The sequence below is a fragment of the Leucoraja erinacea genome, chromosome 8 (assembly GCF_028641065.1).
Source record: "Leucoraja erinacea ecotype New England chromosome 8, Leri_hhj_1, whole genome shotgun sequence".
Classification (NCBI taxonomy): Eukaryota; Metazoa; Chordata; class Chondrichthyes; order Rajiformes; family Rajidae; genus Leucoraja; species Leucoraja erinaceus.
In genome coordinates, this window is record NC_073384.1 from 48,768,493 (window position 1) to 48,778,010 (window position 9,518).

Below are 9,518 nucleotides of genomic sequence, written 5' to 3' on the forward strand. Positions count from 1 at the left end.
TGCGTGATGCCTTCCTCATCATCCTGTCTACCTGTGTAGCCATTTTCAGGGAATTGTGTTCCTGTGTCCCTAGGTCTCTCTGCACTACAATACTCTCCAGCGCCCTACCATTTACAATGTTCGTAGGTTCATAAGGGGCGGCACAGAGGCACAGGGGTAGGGTTGCTGTCTGACAGTGCCAGAGACCCAGGTTTGATCCTGACTACGAGTAACATCTGTATGGAGTTTGCACATTCTCCCTGTGACCACGTGGGTTTTCTCTGGGTGCTCTGGTTTCCTCCCATACTCCAGACACACAGGTTTGTAGGTTAATTGACTTTGTAAACAAATTGTCCCTTGTGTGCGGAATAGTGCAAGCATATGGGGTGATCGTAGGTCGGTGGGCCAACGGGCCTATTTCCACACTGTATCTCTAAAGTAAAGTTCATAAGTTCATACGTCATAGGAGCAGAAGTAGGCCATTTGTCCCATCGAGTCAATGGCCCATCCGCCATTCAGTCATGGCTGATCTATCTTTCCCTCTCAACCCCATTCTCGTGCCTTTTCCCCATAACCCTTCACTCGCTTTGTTTTGGTTCCTGTGAATCCTCTAACGTGTGATACTGATGTCCTTACTGCATCATGTTGTGAAAGCGGGTTGTGAGACCCGAAACATCACCTAACCATGTTCTCCAGAGATGCTGCCTGACCTGCGGAGTTACACCAGCATTTCGTGCCCACTTACACAATTCAGACTTCAGTTGAAAACAACAGTTGTTTTAACTTTCCAGCTCAATCTAAGGTTTATGCATGAATTAAAACCAATTTGGCGAGACACCGGAATACCTGTATCTGGAGAATGCTCCAGGTAGCATCTCTGGAGACTGAAGAATGGTCCAGACCCGAAAATCACCTATCCCTTTTCTCCAGCAATGCTGCTTGACCTGCTATGTTCCTTCAGCCCTTGTGACTCTCTTTGTAAACCAGCATGTATAATTCCTTGTTTCTAGTCTTCACAGACACAGCTTCTTCAGACTCTCTCCAATACCTCTGTACTGATAAATAACTCAAAAAGCAAAAAAAAAATTAAATGCTGGGAATCTGAAATAAAATTAGAGACTACTGTAAAAACTCAGGCAACATATGAGGAGGAAGAAAGAGAAATACAGAGAGCGGCTGGATAGAATCAGACCATCGCACAAACCAACCTTCCATTTGTTCCAATTACACTTCACGCTGCCTTGGCAAGGCCACTAGCATAATCAAGGATGAGTCTCACCCTGGTCACTCACTCCCTCTTCTCCCCTCTCCCATCAAGCATAAGATACAGAGTGTAACACGCGTACTTTCAGATTCAGGAGATAGACACAAAAAGCAGGGGTAACTCAGCGGGACAGGCAGAATCTCTGGAGAGAAGGAATGGGTGCGTTTCGGGTCGAGACCCTTCTACAGAGATGCTGCCTGTTCCGCTGAGTTACTCCAGCTTCTTGTTTCTATCTTCGGTTTAAACCAGCATCTGCAATTTCTTCCTTCACTTTCAGATTCAGGGACAGTTTTTTCCCAGCTGTTATCAGGCAACTGAACCTTCCTATCACCAACTAGAGAGTGGTCCTGGCCTGCCATCTACCTCATTGGGGACCCTTTATCGAACTCATTTATTGGACTTCATCTTGCACTAAACGTTATTCTCTTTATCCCGTATCTGTACACTGTGGACGGCTTGATAGCAATCACATATAGTATTTTCGCTGACTGGATAGCATGCAACAAAAAATCTTTTCACTCAGTACCCGAAACAATAATATACTAAACTATACTAAACTAAACGAAACTGAACTGAACTAAACTGAACTAAACTAAACTAAACTGAACTAAACTAAACATCTAAACTAAACTGAAATAAACGAAACTAAACTATATTAAACGGATTCTGAATACATTCTTATTTATGGAGTCCCATGATTTTTTTAAAATCAGTTATTCAGTAATTCCATTCTTTTTGTCTGTGAAAATGTAAATCAAAAGGCCTTGCATGTGGCACAGACAGGAAATCACTTCAAATATTCAGGACAGTGGTTTGTCATAAGATATTGGTGCACATTTACAATGCAAAAGTTATATTTTGAATTGGATATTTGGAATAACAATATCCAAAACGGAGCCCACATAAAAGAAACATAATAATAATGCCAAACCTTTCATGTCCCTGCAGAGATTTCATGAATGTTCAGGCGGAAACGTGGCATCCAATATGAATGCAGCAACTCCCTCAAAGTGGTAATGTGATAAAAAGCAGACAATTTGTTTTGAGGAATAAATAATGGCTCAGGTCTCTGGGGAAAACTTCCCTTCTTTCTTTCAAACCGTGCTGTCGCTGAAATGAAAATGTTGCCTTCAAAAGGGGATTTCAAACCAATTAGCAACACTAGAAATATTGCAAAGCTCAAATAACGAACAGAAGAGGATAAAAATACATCAATAAACAGTTTTGAGGACATGAAAGGCATTTTATAAATGTGAGACCTTCTTTCTCTTCCTTGCTTCCTTTTTCACTGAGAGGTTAGGGAGTGAATGGGCACATCAATAAATTTGTTCATAAAGTCATGCACTCACAGCAGGGAGCAGGCCCTTTGTCCCAACAAGTCCCTGATGGCCAAGATGCCCCATCTAAGTTAGTGCTATTCACCCATGTTTGACCTAAGTCTTTCCAAATCTTTCCTAATTCATGTTTCTGTCTAAATGTATTTTAAATGTTGTTATTATACCTACCTCAACTACTTCCTCTGGTGCTTGTTCCATATAGTCATCCTCCATGTGAAAAGGTTGCCCCTCAGTTTTCCATTAAATCCCTCCCCACTCACATTAAACCATTGCCCTATAGTTCTTGATTCCGCTAACTTGGGGAAATGACATTCATCCTATCTATTCTGCTCAGGATTTGGTACACCTCTATAAGGTCACCCCTCAGCCTTCTACGCTTTGAGAAATAAAGTACTGGATTGCATGACAGAGCTTGATGGAGTTTTGGGCTCAAAATGGGTGATGGGCTATGGGGAATATTGAGAAAGAATTCAAAGTGTTGGAGTAACTCAGCAGATCAGGCAGCAGTATTTCTGGAGAACATGGATAGTTTAGTTTAGTTTGGAGATACAGCACGGAAACAGGCCCTTCGGCACACCGACCCCGCATATTACCACTTTCCTACACACAGTAGGGACAATTTTTACATTTATCAAGCCTATTTACCTACTTACCTTTACGTCTTTGAAGTATGGTAGAAATGAAGATCCCGGAGAAAACCCACACAGGTCACGGGGAGAACGTACAAACTCTGTACAGACAGCATGGAGTAGTTGGGATCGAACCCGGGTCTCCAACGCTGCAAGCGCTGTAAGGCAGCAACTCTACCGCTGCGCTACTGTGGTTAGGCGACATGGAGGCTGAGGCCCTTCTTCAGAAAGGATTGCTGGCTTGGAAATTTAGGCATGATGTTATGTAATAGCAGTGAGGTTTCACTCGGCTATATTCCAGTTCCTGCTTACATACAGTATGTTCTTACAGCATCTGAGTCAGAACGCTACTGTTAATATTTCTTGTCGGTACATCATGATTAGTAAATTATCATTACATATGATTCCTGAAGCTGATCTCCATCAACTTTTCACAAGAGGCACCTCCAGTAAGACGTCTTCCTGCACTTACTCTTAACATCACACCACATGGTTAATGGAGGAAATCATCTTCAAAGGAATGCAAGGTCTTTCCTTTCACGGAAACCATGGCCAATGGTTGCTCAGCCACCATTGTCCTTTGGTGGTCCACTCACCCAGGGCAGATTAGGGCTTGGTTCTAGGATTTCCTGGCCTAAAAGGGCTAAGTACACTGTGCCAGTTTAAATTGCTGATCAATCAATGCCGTTTACTATGGCCAGACTTAAAGACTGGCCTCAAAGTTTCAGAGGAGAAATGTATTCTAATAGTAAGATTAAATGAGAACTTACCAGTTTGAAGTTTGATCTGTATTTTATGAGGAGTTACGATGAGGGATTACGTGAAGAAGCCCGTCCCAGGACGCGTAGCGGCATACTTCAAAGCAGCGGTGTGGAATCACAGAAAGACACAAGTATTTGAAGTAACATAGTAAAGAACAAAGAGACATCCATTATCAGTTTGATCCATGTAATGAGGGTGGGAGCGGAGGGCACGTAATCCCTCATCGTAACTCCTCATAAAATACAGATCAAACTTCAAACTGGTAAGTTCTCGTTTAATCTTACTATTTTACTTCGGAGTCACGTGAGTGATTCCGTGAAGATTTCAAAGCTCTGTGATTTCAAACCGTGTAACAGTTTTACTACACTCACTGCCGAAGTCTTTGAGGGAGGAAGTGTGTATCGTAACCAACCAATGATTCTGTTATAGAAAACCCAATGGTATTTTACAATAGACACTGAAGAAATTTAATGCTCCCTTTGGCTAATCTGAATATTTGCAGATTGGAATCTTTCCTGCAAATGAAAAACAGGTTTTGTCAACAGTTTATAATAAATTATTTCTCTCTGAACGTTTTACCCCCACTATTCTGCTGGAGCCAGGATGTGGTTTATAGATACGTCCATTCTTTTGCCGTTGACGTGGAAGCTTCTCCTGTGGGATGACAACTTTGACATGTTAGTTTTATCCCAAGAGCTTTAACCTGCTTGAGCCATTTCAAAAAAGGCTTGTTACCCGACCACAAGGTTTTTTGTAACCAACCCACAAGGCTTTTCATCTCCCTCGCATAATTAGGTTGTGTCTATGTAAGGTAAAAAAGGGTCTTGGTACATTACCGTGTTCTCTGGCGGGTAAGCCCGGATTTTATGACTGGATAAAGTATTCCTGGTCTGGTTTGACCATTCCCTGGACAAATGATAGAGATCTGGTCTGAAGCTGTGAGCATGGTGTCCAGTTGAAATAGGAGTAGTGACTGGACCCTCTGTGCTGCTCCATGTGCCTTTAACATATGTTTTAGTGCATAGAAGGTTCAGGTTTTGGACTCTGGCTGGTGGGATCCCCTGAAGTGTGGTTAACCACTGTGACATCCCATATATAGGTGTACATTGTCTAGGGGTTTAGAGTTTTAATACCCTTCATTACCACCAGCCAGTGACCCCATGGCCTGTTGTCCTGTAGCTGTTTTGAAAAAGAACAGGCAGGGCAATTCTAGCTGTGTTGATGGCACTGTAGCCGAATCCTTCATCATGATGAAGGTTCTCCAGGAATTCCAGTTCGTAGTACCTGATTCGGATGAGTAGGTTTTCCCCTTTATCCTTGCAGTACTTCTCTTGATGCTGGACAAGTGTAGTAGTCCAGTGGATGTTCAAAAGGATGCTGACATGGTGTCGATTATTCAGTATAACAATCCCAGTCCCAGAGGTTTGCGCAGAATCTGCAGCTCAGGAGCTTATTTCTCATGGCACAGTAGATTTGTGCCCGGCTCCGATATTAATAATTCTGGGTACTGGAAAACACCATCCAAGTTCCAACAACCATATCATGGCGTGAAGTGAAACAAGGTCTGCGTAAGTCCGTCAGGTACTATCAAATACCTGAAGCAGAATCCTTTTGTACTGTGCGTTGTTCTCGATTGGTGAGGCAGAACGGAAAAATACATAAAATTAATTTCACCAATGCTGCGTGAACGCATTTGTCTATCAATATTATAAATACATTCTTGAATGACAACATGACCTATAGGCCAGAAAAGTTAATATATATAGCTGACGATCTTTCTGCTGGAACTATCTGTCCCAGAGAAATGTTTTAATGAGGATTCCACTGGCCCAGGGTCTGGTTTCCCCCCGCGACATACATAGGACATCCCCAAACACCTGGTGATATAGCGTTAATGCAAATAATCGATATCAGTTTCACATTCCTTTTTAATTATCATTGTCAGTGTACAGTACAGCGACAATGAAAATGCATTAATATCTGTTGCATCATATAGCTTGATAGTTTTGTTAAACTTATATGAAAACATCTAATTGATGTTGTCCTTACTTTTATGTGACCTGGTGTCTGTCACCTTATTTTGCTTACCAGGCAGGTAAGTTGTTGATAGTCTAATACCTCTATGGATATACCATTGCCAAATTGTTTTGACCAACTTGTCATATGATACCGACTTTATGCTGCCATATGGTTAATATAGGCCACCTCCATAGTATTATTTATACCCATACATGCAAGTGCTTAAACTCATAATTTTCACCCGAGCCCCAGTATAAGTGGTAACCCCACCACTGTCTTTCTGATATTATTTCAGTGGGTAACTTCATGAGATGCTCAATGACAACCTATATGTTGATTTTGATACTAACATCTGAATCATGTAGACAGAAAATGGTACCATTTTCCCCCAATTACTCTGTTATTTGTCGAGTAGTTGGTAGTTTGACCATTAATTTGTTCTTTGTTTGTGCCAATTCAACTATGTTGTCTCTTGGCAACATTAAAGTTACGTGGACTGAATTAATATGAAAGCCAAGATAGTCCAAGAAAGCGCTCTATTTGCTGGTAGGAACCAGACCCACCTACCTCCATGGTTATTGGCGGGGTTGTGTTTTTTCTTTTTGAGTGTTCTTCCCTGTCGATGTGCTGGCGATGTTGGGGGGAGGCGCATTTTCCAGGGGGTCCGCTGCAGGCCCTGACCTAAAAAGGTTTCTGGGGATAGTGCGGCCCCAAGCTTTGACCAGTCGCATATTCGGGACGCCGACTGGTAGATACAGTGGTGTGCTGCCGCCTGGGTGGAATGAAGAGCTTTGGTATGTTCGCTGCCGGTGGTGCCCTCATGAGGCTAAAGGTCTTAGACGCCTCCTCCATCTCTTTGAGCTGTTTGTTCAAGTCCTTCCCAAATAAAAAAATGAGTCGGTCTCTACTGATGGAGTTTTGCATAATCCTGCAAATTTAGGATTGAGGGCCGGCCTGATGTTGTCTCTTCTCAGGTTATTCAGCTCATATTGTGTCGTGCACATGAGTGCCAGGACATCCTGTTGGTGAGATGTCATCTACGGTCTCGACACCCCGCGCATAGGCTGTTATAGCCGCCGTGAGGAGGCGAAGAATGCGCTAGAGTTTGACCTCCTGTGTCCGAATCGGTCGCCCCACGTTGCCCCATATTTGAGGATTGAGGCTCTTGACCTTGAGAGCCTCACAATTATCCGGGGCTGTGTGCTCCTCAAGCACTTGGGCGAGCACCTTCTCCTGCAGTGGTTTGTTGGAGAGATGGTTTATGCTGGCAGCCATCCTTGGCTCCAGTGTTGCTCCAACCCGTGGGGTAGCGACGAATCGGCTTACGACCCCCAGCAGCTCTTCCTGCACACCCTGCTCTCTTTCGGCTCCTTCCGCCTGCCCCATACTCAGACCAGCCTGCCCCTGGTCACCGATGCTAACCTCCCATTCCTGGTCCGAGGTCGCAAAGGGAGGTGCCGGACTCAGCACCATGGAGGGGGCGCCTGTCCTGTCTGTCCGAGAGCGCTGCTGCTCTTTGGTAGACCATCCCCTCCAATAGCTGCTGGATGCAGCTTAGGCGGCTGTCTCTCCCCCGCTTTGGAGTGGACATTTCCCCTCCCTCCGACGAATCGGAGACGACCGGCCGTTTGGCTTCCTAGCCCCTTTCCCAGTCCGCCGTGTAGGCTCTGGCGAGACAGGCTCTGGCGAGACTGGCTTGGCTCAGTCTCAGGGATAGCGAAAACCGCTCTACGAGCGACGCCGCCGCTGGTTGCTGCCCCGCTGGTAGAGTTGGAGCGGGGCAGTTCCTCTTTGCGAGTTCTGCGTTGTGTTCCTGAACTCTGTAATAAAACACAACTGCAAACTCACCTTTCCAATGCCCAAGAGTCGTTCCTGCAGCTCAGGCAGCTGTCTCTCCCCCTCCTGGGTGGAGAGACTTCCCAGTCCAATGTCGTTCCACTGCCGGGTTTTCCACACATCCAGCCCGCTCCCTTTTGCCGTTGACGTGGTCAGGGCTAGCGGGCTGGCTCGGTCCCGATGTCGGGTTTGCGGACCGCCCGCTAAGCGGTCCTACCGCCTGTTGCTGCCCTGACTCTCTCTTGAGCGGGCAGGTGCAGCATATTTCCCCCCTCAGCCCCCAGCTGATGCTGGCGGGCTTGGTGCAGAGTCGGGAGCGGGCCGCTGATTAGCGGACCTCGCTCTCCCTGTACTCGGGCTGCTGCTCACCTGCACTCGGGCTGCAGCGTACTCCACGCCAGCTCTGCACAGTGGGTTCCCCTAACGGCTCCGTAAATGTCGGAAGCCTCCTCTCGCCCGCCTGCCTGCCTGCCTCACCTGGACAGTGCGTGGAGAGCGAGCGAGGACTAAGGGGAACCCCCAACAGAGCGCTAGCGCCGTCTTCCAGCTGTCAGCTGTAGCCCCTGGGGAGATTTTCTCGGCACCGGCACAGGTCCCATTCATGGTCCGCCGGCACTCTGTCTCCCTGCTAGCGTCTTTCCTCCCCTCCCTCGAACGGGAAACTAAAAAAAAAAAAAAAAAAAAAAAAAAAATACCAACAAGCACAAAAAAAAAAAAAAAAAAAAAAACCTGCCAGAGTCCAAGGGGGCCGCTTGCACGTCCCTGCGGGAAAAAACAAGCAGACGCAAAGGGGCTGTAAAAGGAAAAGGTAAGTACTTACCTAAACTTAGATTCTCTCTCGTTTTCTTCGGGAGCCCTGACTCCCGGCTGCCGCTTTGCATGCCGAAAACGTAATGCCGCTACGCGTCCTGGGACGGGCTTCTTCACGGAATCACTCACGTGACTCCGAAGTAAAATTGCCCAGTGTGCACCTTAGTGTATTTTTATGTATGTATGTATGTATGTATGTATGTATGTATGTATGTATGTATGTATGTATGTATGTATGTATGTGAATATATCTGGTTGTGTGTGTGTGTGCGCAAGCATGAATCTTTTGTGTGTGCACGTGTGTGTGTATTATTCAAGCTTGTGTTTGAGTACATGTATATATGTGTGTGTGCAAGTTTTTTTTGTGTGTGTGAGTGTTTGATTGAGTGTGCGCCTGTGTGTGTGTGCATGTGCATGTGTGTGTGTCTCTGCGTGCGCGTGTGTATGTATTTGTGTGCGTGTGTGTGTGTGTTTGTGTGTGCATGTGTCTGTGCGCATGTATATGCAGGCAGAAGGTTAATTCTGGTGCCAAGGTAGGATCCTCACTCTGAGTTAAAATATGACTGTGCATGACTGTGTGGCTAGGTTCAGCTCCAACTCAATAATTAAGTTTGCTGATGACACTGTGGTGGTGGGCCTGATCTCAGACAACGACGAGAAGGCCTACCGGGAGGAGGTGGCTGATCTAGCACTATGGTGCCAGGATAACAGCCTCCTCTTGAACATCAAAAAAACGAAGGAGCTGATCATGAACTTTAGGAGGGCACATCATCCGAGGACGTACACTCCATTGAGGATAAATGGGGATCCTGTGGATAGGGTGAACTGTTTTAAATATCTTGGAGTCCACATCTCCGAGGATATGACATGGGCATCACACGC